The sequence below is a fragment of the Castor canadensis genome, chromosome 12 (genome assembly GCF_047511655.1).
Source record: "Castor canadensis chromosome 12, mCasCan1.hap1v2, whole genome shotgun sequence".
Classification (NCBI taxonomy): domain Eukaryota; kingdom Metazoa; phylum Chordata; class Mammalia; order Rodentia; family Castoridae; genus Castor; species Castor canadensis.
This window is the reverse complement of record NC_133397.1, coordinates 107,327,200-107,353,422: the sequence shown is the minus strand read 5'-3', so window position 1 is coordinate 107,353,422 and position 26,223 is coordinate 107,327,200. Positions and strand designations below refer to the sequence as shown.

The window sequence follows — 26,223 nt, the reverse complement described above, 5'->3', positions numbered from 1 at the left end:
AGGCAAATTGTGAGACACTACCTCAGAAATACCCAACACACACACACACACACACACAAAGGGATGGCAGAGTGGCTTGAGTGGAAAAGCACCTGCCTAGCAAGCATGAGGCCCTGGGGTTTGAACCCTAGTACATCTAAAAAAAAAGTACACAGTGGGGTGTGGGACAAATCTTGAATCTTGCAGACTCCTGGGAAGGAGAATGACCATGGAAATGTCCCCCAAGTTTAGCCCCAGAATCTAAAGAATATCAGAATTGCCACAGCCAGAAAGACTTCTGCCAATTGCACATTACAGATGAGAGAACTAAGAGCTGGGAAGGGGAAATGGCGCGTTAGAGTTCACATGTGGAAAGAGTACTGGAGCCCATCCTCCCAACTCTAACAGTGCCCTATCTACAGTCTCAGTGTTAGACTGCATCTCACCCTGTGGCCCAGAGAAATGGTGTTGTGTAGACTGCAGTGACCACTGTGGTGGCTGCTGGCACTGGACCCTAGTGCTTCTGCTCCAGTGCGGTTCAGAGCGTGGTATGTTTCACAAGCAGAGCTGGGAAAGGGCCCAGGTTTTGCCTGGAGAAGACTTGGGGAAACATGAGAGCAATGATCGGATATCTGAAGAACAGAGTAAGATGAATTCTTAAGACTCCTCATTGCCAGAGAACACTGGTTCACAAAGTGCGGTCCTGGGACCAGGAGAAGAACTTGCTAGGAGTAGGAAATTTTGGGCCTCATCCTACACCTATTGAACCAGAACCTCTGAACAAGTCCCACAAGTGATTCTGAGGCCCTGGGACACAGTTAGGACAAGTGGATCCAATGGACAGGGAGAACATAGGGAAGGTCTAGGTGACAAGGACAGGCTCTCTGTGGCAGGGGTGGAGAGCTTCGCTGACACTGGATCATGTCACATGTGGGAGGGGTGGAGAGAGTACTAAGTAGATCACCCCTAGGCTTCACCAACCCCAAGATTCTGAGATCTTTTTTACATAGTAAATAGCTCAGGGATGCAATTTTTTCTACTTTCTAGAACGTGCATTCCACAAAGTCAGACATTTGGATTTTTTTTTAATGATTTTTTCACTTTTATAAACCCTAGTGCCTAGAGCAGGGGTAGAGCTTGTGAGCCAAATCCAGCCCACAAATGCTTTAATTTCTTGGAACACAACCACACTCATTCAACCTATGGCTTTTTGTTGTTGTTGTTTTTCCTTCCTCTTTTTTTGAACTACAATGGCAGACGTCAGTCATTGGGACTGACCATAGGCTGTAAAGCCCAAAATATTTAGCCCAAAATATTTGACAATCCCTGAGCTAGACTATTATCTATGTCACAGCAGTGCTCAATACACATTTATTGATGGGTGATCTGTTGGAGGCAGAGAGGTACAGTGACCTCAGTTTAGGGGAGAGAAGAGAAGTACAAAGGACACAGGCATGGGATTCAAGAATGGCCAGACTAGGACTCAAATCCTGGTTCCACTGTCTTCAAGAGTGTGATCTTAGGCAATTAGTCTGCCTGTGTTTCATCTATCTCACTTATATAATTTTAATAACACTAGTCATTTATGATAAGTTCCCTATGATAAAGGACTGAATTACAGACTGTACAGAAAGCCCAGAGCAACTACTGAAGAACTTAACCTAGCTAACCCTGAGGTATCTTTGATGACAGAGGTTCAGACATGCAAGGTTGAACACTATGAAGTGAACGGGCAATGGAAAGGCCTGGGCTCACTCTACCCTGCACGTGAGCTCTCCATAGGAGCAGGAGAACAGGCACATTCAGAAATGATTATTATGCAGCTCAACATTTAAGCTTGAAGAAAGCTACTGATCAGCCAATTTACATATCTTTAAGCAATGAATAAAGAGGGAAGGTCTAATTGTCTCTGTACTTTCCACCATTTCTCCAATGTGAAAAGCAGTGGTCCATCTACATTCTGTGGCATACTCCCCTGGTAACTGACTGCATACAACTGGCTGGCAGGGAGGTAACTGAGCAGCCTGAGGGCCTGGGAACCCCCGGGAGCTTCTTGGTCCTGGAGAGACTGACATGGCCTTCTTCACAGGCTGTCGAGTTGTCCTAGAGGAAAATGTTCTCTCAAATAGTACAAGTGTGGCCCCTTGGTGTTTGGGTGGTGGTGTTTTTACTCATTATATTTTTTTCCTGGCATTAAGTCAACATAACCTAGTTGTTCTGGCAGAAGGTCTCCAAGCCCTCCAATTCCCCAGGGTAAACCAAAAACAAAATTAATTACAGGCAGTTGCAAATCCACACTAGCAAGAAGCTGAGTCAGAATCATGTTGCAACTCTGGATAAAAACTCTCAGGTTTATAGCTTCCTTGCTTCTGAGATTTTGCAAATTACCCCACATTCCTGCTTTCAACCCATCAGTGGATTGACTTTTCATCTCTTATGTGGAGGGGAATGTGATGATTCCCAGAACTCTCTGTGGCTCTGCTGCCAAGTTCATTTTTCACGTGTGAGTGTTTTCCCTGGAAGCTCACGCCTCTCCCCTTGCTCTCAAGCACTGAACCCCAGGCCCTGGCCTCCAAACCACAGATCTCATTAAGAACTGCTCGCCTACCATGTAGAATTCAATTATGACTCTCTCCAGGGTCTCAGGGTCTGCTGTGTTTGATCCAAGGAACAGAGGTTTAATGAAAAGGAAAACTGAAGACATTTCACCTGGATTTTATTTCTTCGAGTGGTAGAACACTGCCTAACAAGCATGAAGCCCTGAGTTCAAACCCCAGTGCTGCCAAAAAAAAAAAAAAAAAAAAACCAAAACAAATGGGTGAAGAAGCACAACACAGGTAAAGGGCACCCATGAGCTCCATGGGAGAGTCCCTGAAGAGCGGAGAGCGTGGTGGGTGATGGGCACACAGCAGGAGCCAAGTCAGAAGGTTGGAGTAATCCAGGTCCCACGCTCAGACATGGTGTCACGCTCTACCTCTGCTTCTTCCTGGGGCGCTTCCTGTCCTTATACAGGCCCCACTCCATTCTCTCCAGCAATAACACTCCATATTTCAGTGATCTAGCCAAAACATAGATAACCCCCAATCCAGGAATTGCCTGTTGTTAACTGAAAAGTAGACACATTCCCAGGTTCCCCGAAGTGTGATAACAGAATAGATGGTATCTGTCCAGTACCGAGAGGCCAGAAAGAGGTGCTGGTGAGGACCACCTCATTTGTCTTCATCACTTTTAACCTCCCAGTGTAGGTCAGGACCATGGGCATTGGTAGACCCCAGCAAGCCCCTCTCTTTCTCCTGGGGTCCTCACCCTGCCCAGCTTTTCCACTGGCACTCCAGACTATGTCCTGGAGCAATCCAGTGTTTCAGAGTTTCCTCTTTCTCCTTGGTTTGTTCTTTCCTGTCTCAGGCTCATCTTCAACTCTTCTCCATGTCCCCTGACCCATCCTCTGCACCTGCCCTCTGCCAAGTGTCTGTTTTCTGCTGTTGGGCTATTTTCAAAACCCCTCCTCTTCTCTGGCACTTTCCTGGGCAGGGGAGAGGAGAGCTAGGGTCTGCTTTCTGCCCTATCCAGGCTGATCTTTTCATCTCTGCTCCTCAAACACACAGAGCTGCAGAAAAAGGCAGGGCAGCCTGACCAAGCAGACCATAGAGTGAGGATGGGGACCACTCCTGCTAGGAAGGGAGAGGTAGGCATCTCTCCACCTTTATCCCTCACAAGTGAGGCTGCCAGGGCCTGGGCCAGAGGGCCTGGTCTGCCATGGGAGGGCAAGAAACACGTGTTCAAGAACCTGGCATCCTTCCAACAGGGAATCTGACATCGATGCTCCCTGGAAGTGAGAGGTCATTTTAGAATATAGGTTTTCCTTTTGCCTGGTTCCTGTTTGACTTAGCTCTGAATTCTCCCTTTCTCTTTTCTTTCTCCCTACTTTAACTCCTATGACTTTATTTTTATTACCCAGATAGGCCTCCAGGGTTCTTTCTGACAAAGGGAGACCTTCATAACACCTATTCACACATTCTCTTTGTTCTTTCATCACAAATAAACACTCCAAACAAGCAGTTGGCAGCCGATGTGAGTGACACACTATGGTAAGCACAAAATGAGGCCTGTGTCCACAAAGAGTCTGAAGTGTTCATTCAGGGGAGCCCAAAGATAACAGGCTGACATGCCCAGGTCTGTTCAGAACACCGGGTGAGAGGGCTTGTGCTTTCTGGGAAAGAGCAAGTGAGGGCAAAGGTGAGGGCTGAGCAAGAGAAAGGTAGGCATTACCTGGGAGACCAGTAGGCATGAGAGATGCTGTGACTATGAGAGTCACATAGTCACCAAAGGGACTCCAGGAGCACACTGCTTGGTTGACTTTGGTCCTCAGTGTCTTCCAGATTTGTTTGCTTTTCTGAGACTGCAAATTTCTTCAGGAGAAGACATCCCATGCCTCCTGCTGCCTCGGCTCTGTCAGGCATGAAGGGCCTATGCAGCTAATCACAGGGTTTGTTGACTGACTAAATGACTTGACTTCTAGTCTTTGCTATCTTTAATGATAAGTTCCAAAGGGATATTATAAAATACATTCTCTCCTGGGACTTACTGGAACAGAGTTCTTTGCAGGCTGAAGTAGTTTTGGTGGTGCACACCTGAAAGGCAGACAAAGTTCTTCATGAGCTGCCAGCAAAATTGTCAGCCTCAGAATTGCAGTGATAAGATAGATCCTAGATCTTGAAATGCCATGCTATATCTGTCGAGAGGAAAAAGGGCCCAAGTACTATTCAATTTTTGCATTTTTTCAGAGCTTAGATCCAGACTAGAACATCACAGGTGCTCCAGAAATTCTGAGCAAGAAAATACCTCAGTATGGACCTGAAGAATGGAGTCCAAGCCACCTCCACTCCCAGCATCCCTCAGTGCATCCAGACAGGAGTCACAGCTTTGGGCAGACAAGGACGCAGTACTTCCTACTCCAGGCTCCCACAGATATGGAAGTTTTCAACCTCTGGGACAAGCACAGCTATAATTCCCATTTTCTAAAATTCCCATTTTCTAAAATTCCCATCTTGTTTGTAAAACTGAAACGCAGAAATATTACAAATGTTGTCAAAGCCATATGACTGCCAAGAGGTAGAGCGAATGCTGGTCCTCCAAACCTCAGAGCCCCGGGGTCACAGCCCCCAGTTCATCCTTACTGTATAGGACATAAAAAAGATGAGCAGAAGCCATGATTTCCATGGGCTTGCCTTAACATTTGAAGGAGAGAGGCCCATGAAGAGTTTACTGACTAAACTAACTGGAACGACTAAAGTAATAAGTCTTCATCTTTCTAAGCAGATGCATGGCAGGCCATCCACAAGCCAGTTGCGCCAAGGGACAGGAAAGCCCGGAGGAAAGGTGAGCTGTGAGTCGGAGGCCTAGACCAGCATCCCTCCTCACTCTTGTCTTTGCCAGCTAGCTGAGTGAGTTTGGGCAGGTCCCTTTAACCTCTGTGGCCCTCAGTTTTCTCACCCATAAAGGCAAACATGACCCACAAAGCTGTGAGGTTGAAATAAGATTTATATATTAAAAGGATCAGGTCCAGTCTCTGATACAATGCACAATCCTACAAATCAGAGCTCTGATGCTACTGTTGACCTCCCAAGGGCACAGCAGTGCGAGCGGCCAGTCCAAGCCAACAATGGCAGATTATTTATTGGGGAAAGGTGGAGATATTCCATCTCTGATTTTGGTATGGATTGGCTTTACATGGTAATTAAAAAAAAAGTTCATTTTATGATTGCTCTAAATTCCCTACAGACAATGCACCCTTACTGGTCTCACCTAAGACAGACCGTTCCCACCAGCAGCTCTTGGTAAGCACTGACTTACACATCTGGGCTGACATATTCAGGAGATAATCAGAATCAATTAGAACTATTGCAAATCACATTTATAGTAACTCTTTTTGGATTCTGCACCTGAATTCAAGGACTTCATTAGACAGCAGGAAACACCTTAATTAATCCAATAAAAATAAGGATTTTTCCTATTTCCATAGTTTATCGAACTAAAATAGACATAAAGAAAAGCATGCATATACTACAAGTTGCTGATTTTTTTATGAACAGCACGTATTCATGCAACCAGAATCCAGATAAATAATCAGCACATGACCAGCACTGCAAAAACTCCTTCATGTCTGCTTCTAGATCCTACCTCTTTCACCTGTTTTGAAAATAGGATTCATGGAGTTAGTACTCTCATATGTCTGACTTCTTTTAACATGCACTATGATATTCCTGCTTGTTTTGGGTAAGGTTGTAGGTAGTTCATTGCCAATGCTGTATAATATCCCATTGTGTGACCATACCACAATCCATGTATCCAATCAGCCATCAGTGAGTATTTGGGTTGTCTACAATTTATAGTTATTATCAATAGTGAAATTATGGGTACTGACTTTTAGTGGATGTATGTACATCGTTCTTTTGGGTTTATACATATGAGCGGAATTGCTTAGGCCTAGCTTCTGTAGCAACTGCCAGATTTCCAAAGTAGTTTTCAAGTTACCCATGTGAAGAATTGCATTATTACTTTTACACCTCCAAGTCCTTTACACCCAGTGAGGCAACAGGCTCCTGGAGAAAGTCAAGAAATAGATGTTTCTGGTTAAATGAACCCCAATGCAGAGAGCCTTCTAAGCACAAGACAGTCATTTGGGCCGAACACTCTAGAACCCCCATGTGGAGGAACACAAGGTTTGGATTCCTAGGCCTTACTTCAGATCAAATCCTCAAAGACTTCCCTCACATGGGGTTCTTAAGCCATTGCCAATGATTGTTGAAAAACAGCAACACAAAAAACAAAGAGAATGAAAGAAAGCAGGATAAGAAAAGGGGGGACTCAAAAACTGAAAAGAAAGTAAGCCAGATTGTAGAGAAAATTATGAAATTCAGAGGCAACACTTAAAAGAAATCTGTGAATCACAAAAAGGAAGTGATCAGTTTATAAAGGGAATAAAGGGAAAAGGAAGAAAGAAATTTGACAGCGAAGTCACTTGGGAAAGAGCAGACTTACTTTTTCTGGGCTCAAGAATGAAAGGGGAGGAAAACAAGACCACCAGAGGCCATGGACTGGGGTCACACATAAGAAGGAGCCTGACTTAAAAATCAGTCAGACTGGGATTCCGATGGACAACTGATCACCTATGGACTCTCTGAGCCTGTTTTGCCCCATGTAAATATGAATTCATACCTGCATTTCTGAGTTGTGAGAATCAAGTGATAAATCATATAGAAAACACTTCACCCACAGTGGGTCAATTAATAATTGTGAGATCCCTTTCCTTTCAGGGTATACAAGGCCAGCTCTGCCACCCTCTTCCCTAAGCTGACAGTCTGACTTTGATCACTCATTGACTAGGCTCAGTAAAAACAGCTAGTTATTAACTTCTTACTAGGTTCTGGATCCTGGGCAAACATTGTTGTTTTTTTATCATCACAACCCCCCACTAATTTACATATGAAGGAACTGAGAGTCAGAGGTGCTATAATTTGCTCAAGGCCCCATAGCTGGGAAGGGGTAGAATTGGAACTTAAGCCCAGGACTGGCTGACGTCATAATCTAGTCTCGGCATTGTACTGCTTCAAAGACCGCCAGGGATCATTCTGTTGGGTAAATATTTAAGCCACAGAACTGACGTTTGACCAAAGCTTAAGTACGCCCTGTTTTCATAAGCAATGCCTTTATTCTTTTAAAAAAATTTTTTGGTGATACTGGTATTTAAACTAAGGGGCCTTGCTCTTGCTAGGCAGGCACACTTCCACGTGAGCCACTCTGCCAGCCCCTTTTGGTGTTGGGTATTTTTGAGATAGTGTCTCTCGAATTATTTGCCCAGGCTGGCTTTGAATCGTGATTCTTCTGATCTCTGTCTCCTGAGTAGCTAGGATTACAGGCGTGAGCCACTGGCGCCTGGCTAACGATGCCTTTAAACATCAAAATAAACAAAACAAAAGAGCAAAGTAATAGATTGGACAAGTGAAAATCCTCAAAAAAAAAAGAGAGAGAGAGAGAATCTAAATACACACAATAATTACAGCATGCTCTGGGGCTCTGGATAATATCACCATTGTCCCTGGGCAGCTGGAGACAGTAACTTCGGTAAGACTTGAGATCAACAGTTCTTCCTCAGAATTTGTGACTAAAGCCACCTGGGATGTTGGTAATATCCCCAGTTGTGAAGACCAGTATTAGTGTAGTATCTGTGGTTTACTGAACATTCACTTTTCCACAGTGTTTGCTGACATGACACTGGGTATGGATAGGGTCAGGATCATTTGTAATCTCAAAACAGAAACTTGAGACTCAGGGAAGCAAGGTGACTTGCTCCATGTCAACGAACCCGCAAAGGACAGAATCATGATTTAAACTCCATCTTCCCCTTTCCCAAGGCAATTTTCACTTGGGTGGGTCATCTCCATCTTCAACCCGAATTAGAAAGGACCGAGACAGATGCTTTTCGGATATTCACAACTACAACCGTCTCCACTGTCTAATTATAGGACACATCTCTCACCAAGAGATTCATTTCCTGTGAGGATATGCACAGGAGTGGAATTTCTGGATCATACAGTGATTCTATATTTAGGGTTTTGGTTTTATTTAACAAGTGCCAGAATACAGAAGCCCTTTATTTAATTTATTCCTTTATTCCTTCTTATTCTAGTTAAGTCTATGTCCAAAGGAATCATACCATTTTACTTTCCCACCAGTGGTAATGAGGGATCCAATTCCTCCACACTTCTCCAACCTTTGCGGTGAGCTGACTTTTTATTGTATCTGTCCCACTAGGACGGTGGGTGTGCAGTGGTAGCTCTTCACAGTTCTGACTTGGTTTCTCCGATGCTTAGTGATGTCGAATACCTTTTCATGGGTGGATTGCCACTGGTCTATCTTCTTTGGAGAAATGTTTATTCATATCTTTTGTCCACTTAATTGGGCTCTCCTTTTATTGTCGGATTGTTAAATTGTAAGAGCTATTTATGTAGTCTGGATACAAGTCCTTTATCAGAGATAGGACTTACAAATATTTTCTCCCATTTGGCTGATAGACTTTTACTTTTTTTTCAAGACAGTCTCACTATGTATCCCAGGCTGGCCTCAAACTCAAAATCCTTCAGCTTCCCCAGTACTGGGATTATAGGCATATACTATCAAGCCCACCTGACTTTTCACTTTTTGAATGATATCCTATTAAGTACCACTGTTTTTGATTTTTATATATTTCAATTTACTTTTTGTTTTATTACTTATACTTTTGATTTCATATCTAAAAATACTGCCAATCCAAGGTCATAAAAATTACAGGTATGTTTTTAAGAGTTTCATGCTTTTAGACCTTATGTTTATGATCTATTTTGAGTGTACTTTTTACATGGTATAGGGTAGGGATCCAACTTCAGTCTTTTGCCTGTGGATGTCTAGTTGTTCTAGCACCATGTGTTGAAAAGTCTGTCCTTGGACTGGCAGAGTAGCTTGAGCGGTAGAGCACCTGCCTAGCAAGTGTGAAGCCCTGAGTTCAAATTCCAGTGCCACCAAAAAAAAACCCAACCAACCAAAAGTTTGTCCTTTTCCCATCAAATTGTTTTGTCAGCCAAGTCAGAAATCAATTGCCCATAAACGAAAGCGATTATCTCTGGACCCTCAATTCTACTCCATTGATCTATATGTCTACCCATATTCTGATATCACATTACCTTGGTATCTCTACCTTTGTAGTAAGTTTTGAAACCAGGATGTGTGAGCCCTCCAACATCATTCCTTTTCAAAATTTCTCTATCTTGGGTGAATATGAAGTTTAAACCAACTTGTTCAAATGTGCAAAAAAAAGGCACATTTGAGTGGGAACTCACTGATTTTCTAGATCAATTATGGAAGTGTTGCCATCATAAAAACAGTAGCCTTCTGATCCTTGAACACAGGATATCTTTCCTTTGATTTATAGCTTCTACAATTTCATGTGATATTTTGCAGCTCTTAGTGTATGACACTTCACTTATGTTGCTAAATTTAGTCCTAAGTGTTTTCTTCACCTTTTATTTTATTGTAAATGGAATTGCTTCCCTAACTTTATTCCTAACTTTATTTTGCAAGCATAGCCAGGCAACTGTGGGTCACATCTGTAATCCTTGCTACTCAAGAGGCAGAGATCAGGAGGACTGCGGTTTGAGGCCAGCCCAGGCAAAAAGCAAGACCCCATCTCAAAAATACCCAATACAATAAAGGGCTGGTAGCATAGCTCAAGTGGCAGTGTGCAAGAGTCCCTAAGTTCAAGCACCAGTTCTACCAAAAATAAAATGAAATATTTTGCAGGTGTATAGAAATATAATTGATTTTCATATATTGGTCTTATCTCCTTCAACCTCCCTAAACTCTTTTATTATTATTATTATTATTATTGCAGTACTGGGGTTTGAACTCACTGAGGTTTGAGCCACTCCGCCACCCTTTATTTTTTGTGATGGGTTTTTTCAAGATATTTGCCTGGGCTGGCTTTGATCTGTGGTCCTCCTGATCTCTGCTTCCTGAATAGCTAGGATTACAGGTGTGGGCCAATGGCATTTGGCTCCTTAGGATTTTTTATATTCACTATCTTGTCATATGCAAATAAAGATGGTTTTGCTTCTTTCTTTTCTATCCAGATACCTTTTGCTTCTCTTTGGGGCCTGACTGCCCAGCTCGTACATCCAGGGCAATGCTGAATAGAAGTGGCAAGAGCACTTGCCTTGTTCCTGAGTCGAGGAGAAAACCTTCAATATCTCACCACTAAGTAGACGTTAGCTGTGGAACAGTCTCTAAATGCCTTGCTTAGATGAAGTTCCTTACTATGTCTAGTTTGTTAGTTTTTTTTTTTCCTCATGAAAATCTGTTGGATCTTGTCTACTTTTTGTCTGCATCTACTGAGATGGTTATGGACTTTTTATTCTACTGATACGGTAAATTGCATTAGTTGTTTTTTTTATTTGGCAGTACTGGGGTTTGAACTCAGGGCCTCACGCTTGCTAGACAGGCGCTCTACCACTTGAACCATTCTACCTGTCCACACTTGGTTTTATATGTTAAGCCATTTCTGTTTCTTTGGCTAAATCCCATGTGACCGTGTGTGTGGCCCTTTTTTAACGCTGCTACTTCAGTTTGTCGGTATTTTGTTGAGCGTGTTTGTACAGATGCTTCTCAACGTACAACGGGCTCATGTTCTAATAAACCCATCATAAATGGAAAACATCTCAAGTCAAAAATGCATTTAAAGTTGGGCATGGTAGGGCATGCCTGTAGTCACAGCACTAGGAAATCTGAGACAGAAGGATGGCAAGTTCAAGGCCAGCCTGGGCTACATAGTGAGTTCCAGGCTACTCTGAGCAATGTAGCAATGCCCTGTCTGAAAAAAACAAAAGCATTTAGTGCATATAATGTACCAAGCAATATAGTTTAGCAACACTGTGCCTGTATTGTCCTGCTGACCCCTCAAGCATGAGACCGGAGCTGTCATTCATCGCCATCGCCTAGCCTACCGGAGAATACCATGCTGTATGTTCAAGACTGGCAGAAGACCATAATTCAAAATGCAGAGTACGGCTTAGTAGAAACCCTATAATGGTTAAGAGAATGTGCCTCATGTCACGTGATTGCAAAGGTCAAACCATCAGATATTTCGGACCATCTGTGACAAATACCTATGAGGATAACTTAAAAGGAGGAAGGATTTCCTTTGCTCATGTTTCAGCGTTTCCAGGCCATGGTTGGCTTGTCCTATTGCTATGGGCCTGTGTTGAGGCGGAACACCACGGCAGATCGGCATGGTGGAACAAAGGGGCTCACCTCATGGAGGCCAGGAAGCAGAACGAGACGACAAGGGACCAGGGACAAAGTATATCTTCCCAGGGCACAGTCCCAGTGATTTAACTTCTGCCAACTAGGTGGACCTCCTGAAGTTTCCAGTGCCTCCCAAAATAGTGCCACCAACTAGAGACCAAGCGTCTGTGGGAGACATTTGTATTACAACCATAACACTGCCTGTGTACATACATAGCAGACCGTGGCCTGTACTTTTCTTTCCTAGTGATGCCTTTGATTTTCTGTGACTGTAATACTGGCCTCATAAAACACTGGAGAAATAGTCCCTCCTTTTGTATTCTTTTGGATAGAAATCTGAATGATTTATATTAATTTTTCTTTAAAGGTTGGTTATAATTCACCAGGGAACACACCAAGCCTATAGTGTGTCTGTGGGGGATGGGGAAGTGATTTTCGTGATTAATAGTTCAATCTCTTGATATGGATCTAGTTAGATTATCTGTTTCTTCCTGAGTCAGTTGTAGTAGTAGTTTGTGGCTTTCTAGTAATTCATTTATTTTGTTGGTATACAGTTGTTCAACCTTTTCTATTTCTGTAAGCTGGTAGTGATGTCTGTTGTTTCATTCCTGATTTTAATAATTTGAGTCTTTCTTTTTCTCCTTGATCAGTCTAGCTAAAGGAGTGTCCATCTTGTTGATCTTTCCCAAAGAATCGCCTTTTGGTTTCATGATTTACTCAAATTCTTTTCTATTCTTGGTTTCATCAATTTCTCTTCTAGTCTTGATATTTTTCCTTCCTTCTTGTTTTTTTTTTTTAATTTGGCAGTATTGGGGTTTGAACTCAGGACTCAGGTGCTCTACCACTCAAGCCACTCCACCAGCCCATTTTTGTGTCAGTTGATTTTGAGATAGGGTCTTGTTTTATGCTTAGAACAACCTGGACTGTGACCCTCTTATTTCTGCTTCCCTGCATAGCTGGAATAACAGGCACATGCCACTGTGCCCAGCCACTGGTTGAGATGAGGTCCGTAAATTCTTTGCCTGATCTGGTCTTGAAAGGCAATCTTCCTTTGTAGTTGGGATTACAGAAATGAGCCACTGTGCCCAGCTTAGTGCTTTCTTCTTTTTCTAGCTTGTTAAGGAGAAAGTTTAGGTATCAATTTGAGATTTTTCTTCTTTTTTGATACATAGTTTGCAGTTATAAATTTCCCTCTTTTCTCTGCTTAAGTTATATCCGTAATAGTCTGTTGTGTTTTCATTTATTTTCTTATTTTCTTTTTTGTTGTTTAATTTCTGCAATTTACAAATTTCCCAAGTTTCCTTCTCTTACCGACTTCTAATTTCATTCCATAATAGAGAAAATACTTCGTGTGATCTCTATCCTTTTAACTATATTAAGGCATACTTTGTAGCATAACACATGATCTCTCCTGGAGAATGCTTCATGTGCACTTGAAAAGAATGGGTATCTTACTAGGCACTGGTGGCTCACGTCTGTAATCCAGCTACTCAGGAGGCAGAGATCAGGAGGATCACGGTTCAAAGACAGCCTGGGCAAATAGTTTGCAAGACCCTATCTCAAAAGTACCCAACACAAAAATAGGTCTGGTGGAGGGGCTCAAGGTGTAGGCCCTGAGTTAAAACTCCAGTACCAAATTAAAAAATAATAAAAAAAGAATGTGTATCTTCCTGTGGTGGATAATATGTTTTATAGGTGTCAGTTAGGTCTCATTGGTTCATAGGGTTCAAATCTTCTATACCCTTGGACTGGAGGTGGGGCTTGAGTGGAAAAGTGTCTGCTTTGCAAGTATGAGGCCCTGAGTGCAAACCCAGTCCTGCTGAAGAAAAACAAGAAAGAAAGAAAAAGATGTAACTCTTCTATACCCTTGTTGTGGTATTATTGAAAAGTGGGGGTGTTGAGGTTTGCAACTATTATTGTTAGATTGTTCATTTCTCTGTTCAATTCTGTTATTTTTGCCATCTGTATTTTGAACCTTCATTGTCAGGTCTAAATGTATCTATGTTTACTATGTTTTACTAAAGAATTAACCCTTTTGTTATTATAGAATACACTATTGTTTCTAGTAACAACTTTCATCTTAAGGTCTATTTTGTCTGACATTGGTGGAGCTTCTCCAGCTCTCTTCTGGGTACTCTATGGATGTCTTTGAAGCAAACATACACCCTAATAGACAACATAGAGTTAGATAATAGTTTTTCTCATCCATTTCGTCAGTCCTTGATTTTTAATTGAAGTTTAATCCATTTATATTTAAGTAATTATTGATACGGTAAGACTTTTTTTTTTTTTTTTGTGCTCAGGGTTGAACTCAGGCCCTCATACTTACTAAGCAGACACTTATCACTTCAGCCACTCTGCCAAGTCTTTTTGTTTTGTGTATTTTCAAGATAGGGTCTCACTTTATGCCAGGGCAGGCCTGGGCCACAATTCTTCTATTTATGCTTCCCCATGTAGCTGGAATGCCAGGCATATGTCATCATGCCCAATCATTTCTTCAGATGGAGTCTCTTGAACATTTTGCCCAGGAGGCCTCAAACTGTGATCCTCCAAACCTCTTCCTCCTGAGTAGCTAGGATGACAGGCTTGAGTTACTGTACTCTGGCATAAGGTAGGACTTTGTTTTTCCTTTTGCTATTGGTTTCTGGATGTCTTCTGCATTTTTTGTTCTTAGATTAAAAGGATCATTACTGCTTTTATAGATACAGATTATTTTGCATAAAATAATCTCTGGTTCTGTGTATGTGTGTGTGTGTGTGTGTGTGTGTGTGTGTGTGCATTTGTATTATTTTCTTAGTGGTTAACCTACTGATAATAGAATCTTAACAATCTACAGATGATCCCTGACATACAATGGTTCAACTTAAATTTTTTCACCTTTATGATGGTATGAAAGTGATACTTTTTGTTTTTTGATGGAACTGGAGTTGAATTCAGGGTTTTGCACTTGCAAAGCAGGTGCTCTACTGCTTGAGCCACACCTCCAGTCCATTTGGCTCTGGTTATTTGGAGATGGGGGTCTCAAGAACTATTCCCCAGGGCTGGCCTCAAACCTCAATCCTACTGATCTCAGCCTCCCAAGTGGCTAGGATTACAGGCATGAGCCACTGGCTCTCAGCCAAGCTGTACCCATTTAATAGAAATCATACTTTGAATTTTGATCTTCTCCTGGGCTAGTGATATGTGGTAGGATGCTCCCTTGGGATTCTTGGCAGTGGCAGTGAACTGTAGCTTCCTCCCAGTAAGCCACTCAATCAAAAAAAGTAAACAGTCAGCACACAATAGTGTACCATGCTGTCAGGGTGCTTTGGATAGAGGTTTTCAACAAATTATGTTAGATCTCCAACACTTCGTCATAAGATAGGCTTTGTGTTAGATGGTTTTGCCCAACTGCAGGCTTTTGTGGACACTCTGAGCGTGTTTCAGGCAGTCCAGGCTGAGCCGTGGCCTCTGGTAGGTTAGGTGTATTAGACATATTTTCCACTTATTGTTATTTTCTATTTGCAACATGTTTATCCGGATGAAACCTCTTCATAAATTGAGAAACATCTGGAACTGACATTAACACCTTGCATTTTCATAGCACCTTCTCATTTGCCTTTTTAATTTAATTCTCAGGAAGTACAAATGAAGAAATATGGACTGCAAATACATTCTCTAGCTTGGCCTAAGAAATTGTTCAAAGCAATGCATAATGGTATTCTGGGAGCGAATGACAGCCAAATGGAAGAGATCCCTGTCCGATTCCCAGGGTGCACGTTGTCTGGGTGACTGGAACACCTTTCTATGACCTTTTTAGCTTCTAAAACACATTCGCATACAATAGTGATCCTCGAAATGTGGTCTGGGGAGTCTCACAGCTTCCCTGAGATGCTTTCAGGAGTCCTGGTCTAAGTCCGTGTTCTGTAGCTGTAACTGAACACCATGGACTGGATAATTTATAAAGACCAGAGGTTTATGGAGCTTTTGGCTCTGGAGGATCAGAAGTCTGAGATGCTGGTATCTGTTTGGTGTCTGGTGAGGGCCCTTCTGCTGCATCGGAACACGGCAGAAGGCATCACACAGTGAGACAGAGCAAGCCTGCCAGCTCAGATGCCTTTTCCTCTTCTTATAGAGCCAGGAATGCCACCATGGGGTCCCCAGCATGATCTCATCTACTTCTAATTCCCTCCTGAATACCCCAGTTCCAAATACCATTAGCATATGAATTTGGGGACTAAACTTGGGAGATATATTCAAACCATAGCAGTTCCCAGGGCGAAATTAATTTTATAATAATGCCAAGATGACATTTGTCCTTTCAAATTCTCATTCTGTCACAAGAGCACAGTAGAAGTTTCTGTGGGTTACGTGACATGTGATCCTACAACACACTGACTGCATATGTTGGTATGAGAATTTGCTGTTTCTTTAATTTTAATTTTGCAAGAAAATTCACAAAACTGTAAAATAAAGCTACTCTTTTCCCTCGGTTGTTTTTTAAGACTATGATGTTATTTCATGAGACGTGTTGTTTATGTTAACATATAAGGAATTATTTTCAATTTTAAATGTGTTAAATTTTTTAATTTCTCAGTTTTGACTTACAATATGGTGAATGTTGATAGTGGTAACACATGTAAACAAAGACTTCCTTGGGTTCTTGACAAATGCTAAGCTAGAGTTCCTAAAATCCAAAATTTTGAGAACTGCTGACATGTAATATCTCGTTCCACCCTCACAGCAGCACTGTAAGGGAAGCCCCTTGGAAGAGGAAACTGAGGCTGTAAGCCTGGGCTGTAGTTCTGGGGAGGGGTCATGGCTCTGGGGTCAGAGCCACACCAGTGAACGCAGTGGTACATCCTGGGAGCTACCGAGTCTAAGTGACCTTTGATGTGCTGACCTCGCCCCTGTTCTGGAAACTCTGCACCTTGTCTTCCATGACATCGTGTTTCCAGTTTGTCAAATGGCACCTTCCATCCAACGGCCCCTTGTGTAATAACGCAAGGTCCTAAGCCTCACTCCTTGGTGAGCACCTGTGGCATTATATATGACTCCAAAATGTGCTTCTCCAGCTCAAATCAATCTTGATTTTTTTTTTTTTTGATCTTCCTGCTTCTGCCTCCTGAGTACCGGGATTATAGGTATGTACCACCACACTTGGCGCTCTCTTGAATCTCAGTTAAGTGCTGTCAATCTGGAAGTTTTAAATCCACAGGCTTAGAACTCTCAGTAGGTTATCCTACCACATCTTTAACCACAGAAGTCTAGACTTTCTATTATTATTATTATTATTTGGTGTACTGGGGTTTGAACTCAGGGCTTTGTGCTTGCTGGGCAGGCACTTAACTGCTTGACCCCTTCCTGCAGCCTGAGAACTCAGCAATCACTAGACACTCAGTACATTGTATCAGGCACAGATAGTGTGACGGTGACTAAGACAGTACCTATTCTCAAGGAAAGGCAGTCTGGTGGAGATCAATTTTTCCAAAATCAACTTTTATATTTTAGGGCCTGTTTATTATTATAACCATTAGCACAATCACTCGAGACTCCTCCCTCTTCCTCATCCTTCCATTCAGTGAGTTGCTAAGTCCCATGCATTTGACTTCTGTATGTCTCTCAAGCCATCTCTTCTTCCCATCACAACTGCACCTTCCTCAGGTCAAGCTTTCCTTCTCTGTCTGGTGAACTCTGGCAAGCCCCTCCTAACCGCTCTCTCCTACTTCTGTGTCATTTGCATCTAATTCATTCGTCACTCTGCTCCCAGAGCTAGCACTTTATTGCTGCAAATCTGCTTGTTCAACCATGTTGAAAATTTAAAACACTCCCTTTTCTCTAGAGAACAAAAACAGACCCATTAGCGCATCTTGGCAGGTTCTTCTACATCTGATCTCTGTTTCATTTCCCATCACTCTTCTGAATGTATCCTAGTCCTTTCCAAAGGAGCTTCTGAGCAAAAGAATGCCCTTTCCACTTGCCTGTTCATCCTTCTTGTCTTTTCTACAGTGTCTTCTCCTCTGTTAGATTTTCTATGTCCTTCCAAAAAGTCCCTATTATTCCCCTTTTGGTCTACCACTACATCCTATACAAGTCTATTTTATCATTTTTATTCCCTCCTCTGGACAGAATGCCTTGATAGCTGGGATGATGTCTTTTTTGGGGGTGGGGCAGCGTGGGCTTGGGGTTTGAACTCAAGGCTTTACATTTGCTAGGCAGGTGTTCTACAGCTTGAGCCATGGCCCCAGACAGACTATGTCTTATTCATATAGGTATCACCAAGCCTAGTCCAGTGCCTGGCAATGAGTAGGTACTAAATAAATATTTGCTGACATATTTACGAAGGACTGTAAAATATGGACCAAATTCCACATTCCTTCCTTTTTCTAAATTTAAAGTTCCCTTCCCAATTTCCACCCAGTTATCCAAGGTAAAAACATGGGTGACTCTATTTACACCCCATATTCTTCCCATTTCCTACAGCCTATGAGACACCAAGTTAAACTGATTCTGGTTTTTAATTTTTTTCCAAGATGTCAACTACCTTCTGTTATCACCTTTAAAGAAATTCTCTACCCCTTATGCAGACATATGTTCGACCCCAAAAATTGGGACATGGAATTTTTTGTTACCTCCAGATGTGAGCTATTCTGAGAACAGACACATTTTCCAAAAGGTTAAAATTCTTGAAGTAGTTCAATGATTTTCAGAGACAGCAGTAGAGAATATTTGAAATCACAATGCCACTAAGAATTCAGGTTGGGCAATCAGTTAACCTTGGCTTAATGGTTCCTGGGCCTCTGTTTTAAGAGTGTAAGATCTCGTCAGGTGCCAATGGCTCATGCCTCTAATCCTAGCTACTCAGGGCCGGAGATCAGGAGGATTGGAGTTCAAAGTCAGCCCCAGGCAAATAGATCGCAAAACCCTGTCTCAAAAATACCCAACACAAAAAAAGGGATGGTGGAGTGGCTCAAGTGGTAGAGTGCCTGCATAGCAAGTGTGAGGCCCTATGTTCAAACCCCCCCACACACACACAAAGAGTGTAATATCTCAAGTCACTTATCTAATGAATTAGGTTTCTATTGCTGTGACAAATTACTTGAGATAATCAACTTAGGAAGAGAGAAGATTTACTTTGGCTCACTGCTTCAGAGGTTTCAGTCCGTGGTCTCATAGTTCCATTGTCTAGGGACCTGAGGTGGAACATCGTGGAGGGGAAGGTGTGGTAGAGCAAAACTGCTCCCTTTGTGTAGCCAGAAAGCTAAAAAAGAAAGAGGAAGTGGCACAGAGTCCCAATATCCCCTTCAAGGATATCCCCAATGACCTAACTTTTCTTTAAGTAGATCCCATCTCCTAAAGGTTCCACCACCTCCCAGTAGTGCCATAGGCTGGCAACCAAGCCTTACATATGGGCCTTAGCCAAACTATAATATCTAAGTTACAAAAGAAAAATGCAACATGAATAACTAAAAATACAATATGGTGCATAGCAAATAAGTTAAGGAAGCAATTGAGAAGAGAAATAACAAAGAGGTATGAACTTGGCCAGGTTTTAAAGACCACCATAACAGAGCAACGGCAGCTCGCACCTAAAGCTACCCATGTGGAAACACTCCAACTCTACTCTCCAGTGATGGCCTTTGACCCTTTCCCATCAGCCAAAGTTAGCTGAGCAGAGAAAGCATCTGACCCAAAGACATGGTTCATTCTTGGGCAGCCTGAGGTCTGTGACTAGGTCTAGCAGAAAAAGATGAGCTCTGTCCCCCAAATGAGAGAGCTGGTAGCACAGGCAGATGCTAACAGACTTGCCCTAGGTATTGCCTTGAGGGAAAGAAGGGACTGCAGAGTTCAAGGCAAGCCGAAGCCAGGTGGAAGTCAAAGTCCTAAAGAGCTAGAAATGGAGGAGCTGGTCAGTAGAGAAGCAAAGACTTAGTAAGTCTCCATGCTTAAGAAAAAGAGAGATAATGGAACCGAACACAGAGCATGGAGCCGCCAGTCCGGAACTTGGTGTCTTACCAGCTTCAGTCTAAATCCATGTGTAGCCTCACAGCCACCCATTGCCTCTCTTTTTCTGATGACTATTTGAATGCTGCTCCTTGCAAACAAGCTAAGAGCTTAACTAATTAGGCAGAGTAGAGGGAAAACGACCCAGATCAGCCAGGATGGAGTTTCTCGTGGACTGCTCACAAAAGGGTAGAAAGAGAACTATTTAAGGTAGAACACAAAAATGACTGGCACATCTTAAAATTTAAAATAGGCCAAAGTAGTATTTGGTGAACGAATGAATGAACGAATGAATGAATATAGGGTAAGGCCAGGAAGTAAATAACTTTGAATAACATGATCAAAACTTTACTTAGTTGAGCACTCAGGAGCATGAGGAAGGAGGATAGAAAGATTGGAGACCAGCCTGGGCAACATAGCTAGATTTCCTCTCCTCCCACAAAAAACCCCCACAAAGTCCTTAGACTTCATACAACAGGCTTTAGGAACTCCCAACAGGTGGGAACAGGAAGGAGATACCAACAATCTGATATGTGAAATTATCTTGAAACTTTTGGAAACTATTCCATTTCCAACAGTGGCGCGTGCTTGACCAGTCCCCCGGGGTGGACGGAACGTGCCTGAGTGATGTTTGGCTGAGGGAAGAACACAAAAGCAGCCATTGGTACCAAGCAGAACTTTAGCATGGCCTGAGGGAGGCCTAAAACCAGGAAGACACCAAGGACACAGCCAGGCCTGCTGCTCCAAGAAAGGTTGCAACTCTCTCTGACCACCTGAAAACAGTGCTAAGGTCTGGTGCATACGCATCTGCTAGGACAAGGGCTGTGGCCTCCTGTCAACTTCAGTGCAGAGCCCAGATGTCACAGCCTCTCAGCCAGGCAGGCATGGTCAGCAGCTTCTTCGCATTGTGTCAAAATGGACACAGATTCTAGAAACTCTTTGAATGGCCCCTAATCCAGTCACACAACCTTCAAGAGAAGTGTAGACTCTAGAGAGTTTCGTGCTGGGAAGGAAAAAGAAGTTTGCATTAGCCTCTCCACAGCAAGTAATAAAAGAAGAAAAAAATCCTGGGAAGGAAAGGGAACCCTTTCACATGGTTGGTCAGAATGTAAATTAGTATAGCCATTATAGAAAACTATATGAAATTCCTCAAAATATAAAAAATAGAATACCTATGATCCAGCAAAATCCCACTACCAGGTATACATCCAAAAGAAATGAAATCAGCCAGTCACCTGTAGCTTACACCTGTAATCCTAGCTACTCAAGAGGCAGAGATGAGGAGGATGTTGGTTCGAAGCCAGCCCAAGCAAATAGTTCACAAAATCCTGTCTTGAAAAACCCATCATTCATACACACACACATACACACACACACACACACCCCACACACAAACACAAAAAGGGCTGTGGAGTGGCTCAAGGTGTGGGCCATGAGTTCAAACCCCAGTGCCGCCAAAAAAAAGAAAGAAAAAGAAGTGAAAACTGTATGTCAACAAGACATCTACACTCCCATGCTTATTACAGTACCATTCCCAGTGGCCATCAACTAAGTGTCTATCAGCAGATGAACACATAAAAAATGAGGTTTATATACACAATAGAATATTATTCCACCATAAAAAAAAAAAAAAACCCTTAAAATCCTGTCACCTGTGATAACACCGATGAACAGGGAGGACATTAGGTTGAGATAAGCCAGGCCCAGCAGTACAAATGCTGCACAGTCTAGTTACATACATGGAGTCTAAAAGTGTTGGTTTTCTAGAAGGCAATGATGGCTGCCAGAGGCAAGGGTGGTTGGGGGGCAGGATGGGGAGATGCTAGTCAAAACATAAAAAATTACAATTAGATAAGAAGAGAAAGTTCAAGTGCAGTCTGCTGCTTTCTTGAAAAATGCCAGGGGATATTGAATGTCCTTGTCACAATAATGATAATTGTATGAGGTAACACGTTTGTTAATTAGCCAGATTGGACCATTCCACCATGTATCAACACTTTAAAACATCATGTTGTAATTAATAAATGTATATGTATAACTTTCCTTGTCAATCAAAAAAATACTCCCACCAGACACACACTCTGTAAAGCTTTCCTTGGCTGGGCAACCCAAAGCAGTTTAGATAAAGACCCCCTCCCCACACAGATTACAGGATCCATCCTTTCCAAGATGACAAGTGAGGTTCTGAATAAGGCACGGAGTGTTTGGCACATGGATTGGTGCCTTCAGGCAGGGCACCGGCTACTTCCTCAATCTGTCACATTGCTCTCCCAGGCTGTGTTCCTTACTCTGTAGCATTAGAGGCAGAACTGGGGCTACCAGGGTCAGTGCCATTACCACCCAGCTTTCCGTTTGCACTCTGCACATGGGTGAGGAGGAAGGAGTGTGGCAATGAAGAAGCCACGACAAACACTCAAGCCTGCAGGTGAGTGGGTGGGCAGGGGGAGGGGAGGTGGCATGCAGGCGGGGTCCCAGGGCCCGGGACTCAGGTAACCCAGGCATGGGACCACCCTGTGCAGCCCTGGCTGTCCTCTCCAGCAGGTTCCACGCCACCTGCCCGGGGAGAGGAGCAGTGGATTTGTCTCTGCAGCCACCTCTGCTCTGAGTGCATGAAGGGTCACACTAGGCCCACAGAGACCTTTTGATGAAGTGACTTCAGAATCTTGCAGGACCAACAGCCCTAGGGACGTGGAGAGCCCAGCAGAAAGCACACCCAGCTTGGCAATATGTTCTCCTGTCTGTGTGCTTTTTGAAGCGAATCTTCTGGGTGTTGTTTTCATTCTGTGCCATCTATAGCTTCTCATCAGTGGGGGTGGGTGGAGGGACCCAGCAACAAGCATCATCGCCAAAGGGCCAGTGTCCATGGGGACACTTAGGATGTCTACTGCTCCCCCCCAGTAGTAAGACAAGTCACTTTCATCTCCTGCTGTCTCCAAGCTTCTGTGCCTCAACAGCCAGGCGTTATCGTGTTATGAAAGCCTCAGTGAGCCAGCCACGCCCAGGATCCTCGGAACTGTTCCAGGCAGATTCAGCAAGTTCAGACTTCTCCTCTGGTGACCCCAGCTGGTGTCCCAACCCAGGGAGGGGAAGCAGGGACAGGAGAGCGGCTGGCTTATTGAAGGTGCCCTGCTTCTTGCCCAACTGGTCCATCCAGTTCCCAGGAGTTATTCTAGCATCATCTATTTTGCCAATATTGTGTTTTCTTAAAGCATCAGCCACCTTAAGGGGGTGGGAGGAGGGCATCGAGCCACTTTTGCAGCCTGGCTTCTCTGGGCTTCAGCACTGCAGGATGCCCCCAGAGGTTGGGTTGATGCATGTCATCCCAGGGGCTGGGGAACTGGGGACAGCCTAGGGCATAGTTTGGTGAGAGCAGGTTTGCTCTGGCTTGTCACACCTATGAGTTTTGTCATCTTCCATCCTTGACTCTCAACAGAGAAGTCCAAAGAAGGGAGGTGGCTCATCCAAGGTCACACAGTGGGTTGGTGTCTGGCTGAGGTGAGCACAGCCTGGACACAGCTGAAAGGACACACAGTGTGGCTGGTGTCCATTTTCTGGGTCCACAGGCACTAATGTTTGCTAGTCGACAGTACCTGTCTCATGCTGGAGTTTGGGAACATAGTCTCCAGAAGGCAGGCAGGGACCATCTTTTTCGCTGTGCCCAGTGTGGTGCCGTTAGGAATTTCTGCTTCTCCACAAAGCCTCAGTGGCTTATTCTCCAAGTAGTTCCAGTGAGCTTATTTTCACGTGCATGTAGAGACACAGTCCAGCTGGAGAGGGCATGGCCTCACGGAACAGCAGAGGGCCACCACGGATGGTTGGACAGCTTGTGCACTGCACAAAGGGCCTGCAGTGGCCAAAGTCCACCTTGTGCCACAATAACTGGGCACTGTCTTAGCAATGCAACTTGACTTTCTGGGCTCAAGGCAAGTTTTCCTTTGAGCAGAAAAGCTTGCCTCTGTGCCAGCCCTTTTCTCTGTATTTTCCCCTCTACTTCATTCTTATCCTGTCTACTGAAAAAGCTCCCCCTTTTAAATTAGGCTTTCCATGTTTGCTTTTTAAGCTAAGCCACCAAGCTAGTGATGAGTGCTGGCTGCCCGGCACTTTTTAAAGTCCCGAGCCCATTGACAGGCTGCTTGTTCCATATTCTAGACACAGTCTTCCCTGGATATACCTGTGCCTCTGTTTACAGGCTGCTTCCTCCAGGAAATCTTCCCTAATCCTTCCTTTCTCCTCACTCATCTTACCCCTGTGATGCAGTCCATCCATATCTGAGGGAACTCTAGGTACCTTGTTGCAAAATGATCTTCCTCCCATCTGCCCTGTCTGATGGAGTAGCCACTAGCCATCCCTGGCATTGAGCACGTGTACTCTGTCTAATCTGAGCAGGGATGTGTCGTAAATGTAAGATGTATTCTAGATGTTAAATATCTAATACGAAAAAAAGTAACGTAAAATATCAGTGATCATGTTTGCCTTGATAGTGATGAAATGAGAATATTATATATATACATATATATGATTCAGTTAAAGATATTATTAGTTTCTCTTTTTTTCTATTTAAAGAGACAGCTAGAAAAAGTTTAAATGACATAACACAGCTTGCATTATATACTTATCAGTCTGTGCTGCTCAGACTGCACCTGTAGGTGTCGGGTACCACGTCACTGATTTTTGCACCCCTAGTGTATCCTGCAGACACACATTCTGGCATTGAGAAGCCATTTGTACCAATAGAGGTGTCGCCTGTGTTGTCACTCTCACCACCCACCTGACTATCTCTCCCAGGATGCTTTGCATGCCCTGAGCACAGAGGTGAAGCCTCACCTATCAAGCAGTTGGCAAGAGGCAGCTGCAGAATTAATGCGAAGGAATCTCTTATCTAAATCTGTAGGGAGAACATTTTGTAAATATTTAGTTTTGCCTTAATTCTCCTTGGGGACTGTCTACACAATAGTGACACCTTACAGATGGGAGTAGCTGAAAACTTCTTCAACAGTTGATAATTAGAAAAACAATTCTGCAAGCCAACACAAGATAAAGTCCATAACGTAGAGAGACCGTTCACAGTGCTATTGGTTAATAGTTCAATTTTGTCCTTGTAAGTTTTGATCTACTCAGTATTAATCTCAACTTTTAAAAATCTTTAGTTTTTATGAACATAGAAATAAAACTAGCTCATTATAAAAAGAGTTTTTAAAATTATATTGACATGCTTAAAGCTAAAAGTCAAACTCCTCTGTGACCCAACTCAAACAACGGCCCAAAACCACTAATAAAAGTTATTGTTCTTCCTTCAAATGTTTTGCTTTTGCTTTAAGAAAAATTATTTTCTAGGAATGGAGGCATGGCTCAAGTGGTAGACCATCTGCTTTGCACGTACAAAGCCCTGAGTTCAAACCCCAGTACCACCAAAAATAAATAAATTATTTTCTAGCTGAGTAAGTGGCTCATGCCTGTAATCCTAGCTACTCTGAAGGGAGAGATCAGGAGGACTGAGGATTGGGGCAGCCTGCACAAAAAGTTAGTAAGAACCTCATCTCAATCAATAAAAAGCTGACTATCATGGCACCTGTCATTCAACTATTCAGGAAGTGTAAATAGGAGGATCCTTGTCCAGGGTGACCAGGATGTAAGTGTGAGACTCTATATGAAAAAAACCTAAAGCAAAAAGGGCTGGGGCATGGCTTAAATGGAAGAGTCCCTGCCTAGCAAGCGTTAGGCCCTGATCATTTTGCAACTTACTTTGTAAGTGTATAAAAATATTGTCAACATTTGCCCATGTTAGCATATATAGATCTAACCTGTTCCTTTTTAGGTGTATCATAGCATTCCACTTATTTAAAGAATTTTTTTATTGCTCTACATCAGCAGTAGAGACAAATGCTTTCTCACTGTCATATATAGACTATAACAAATGCTCTCAGACATGTCTGTAATTTTTGTATTTCCATAGGAATAAAAATAGTTTCATACATGTCCAATGAAGATGATGTAGCTGATCAAAACAGGACCATCAAAATTAAAGGAAAAAAGGAAAAACATCAGGCAATACAGGGAAAGGGGGGAAAGTGGTAATCATACTGAGCACCGGGCTTGATTTGAGGATTTCTGTAATAATGAGAGAAAAGTCCACTTCACACCAATCTCATCTTCTAGCTCCATGATTCTAAATGTGTTCCTTTTTAATTCCATCTAAATTAAACATCTAAAGTCTTAATTTTGGATCAGTCTGTGTGAAGATCGAGAATATCATCTTTTCTCTATCCCAGGAAGAACTGCAATTGGATACATCCTCTGCCCTGGCCCTCACTGGGTCAAATTCCACTTTTTCCTAGTGAGGGACTTTGTGGGTTCTTTACTTACACAGGTAACTGTGGTTTGAAATTCAAAGCAACAGTATGTCTTCCATAATTCTCCTGAGAAAGA

The 26,223-nt window shown here is 43.0% G+C and overlaps 1 long non-coding RNA gene across 7 annotated transcripts in view; it reads right to left on the bottom strand.

Annotated features, from left to right (window-relative positions):
• Positions 1 to 26,223, bottom strand: part of LOC141414912 (uncharacterized) — a 66,048-nt gene that overhangs the window by 18,115 nt on the left and 21,710 nt on the right. For 3 of the 7 annotated variants that reach the window (XR_012439895.1, XR_012439893.1, XR_012439891.1), the window contains one exon: positions 4,624 to 26,213. This is a non-coding gene — a long non-coding RNA (uncharacterized lncRNA). The other 4 variants (XR_012439892.1, XR_012439894.1, XR_012439896.1 and 1 more) reach the window with 2 other exon arrangements.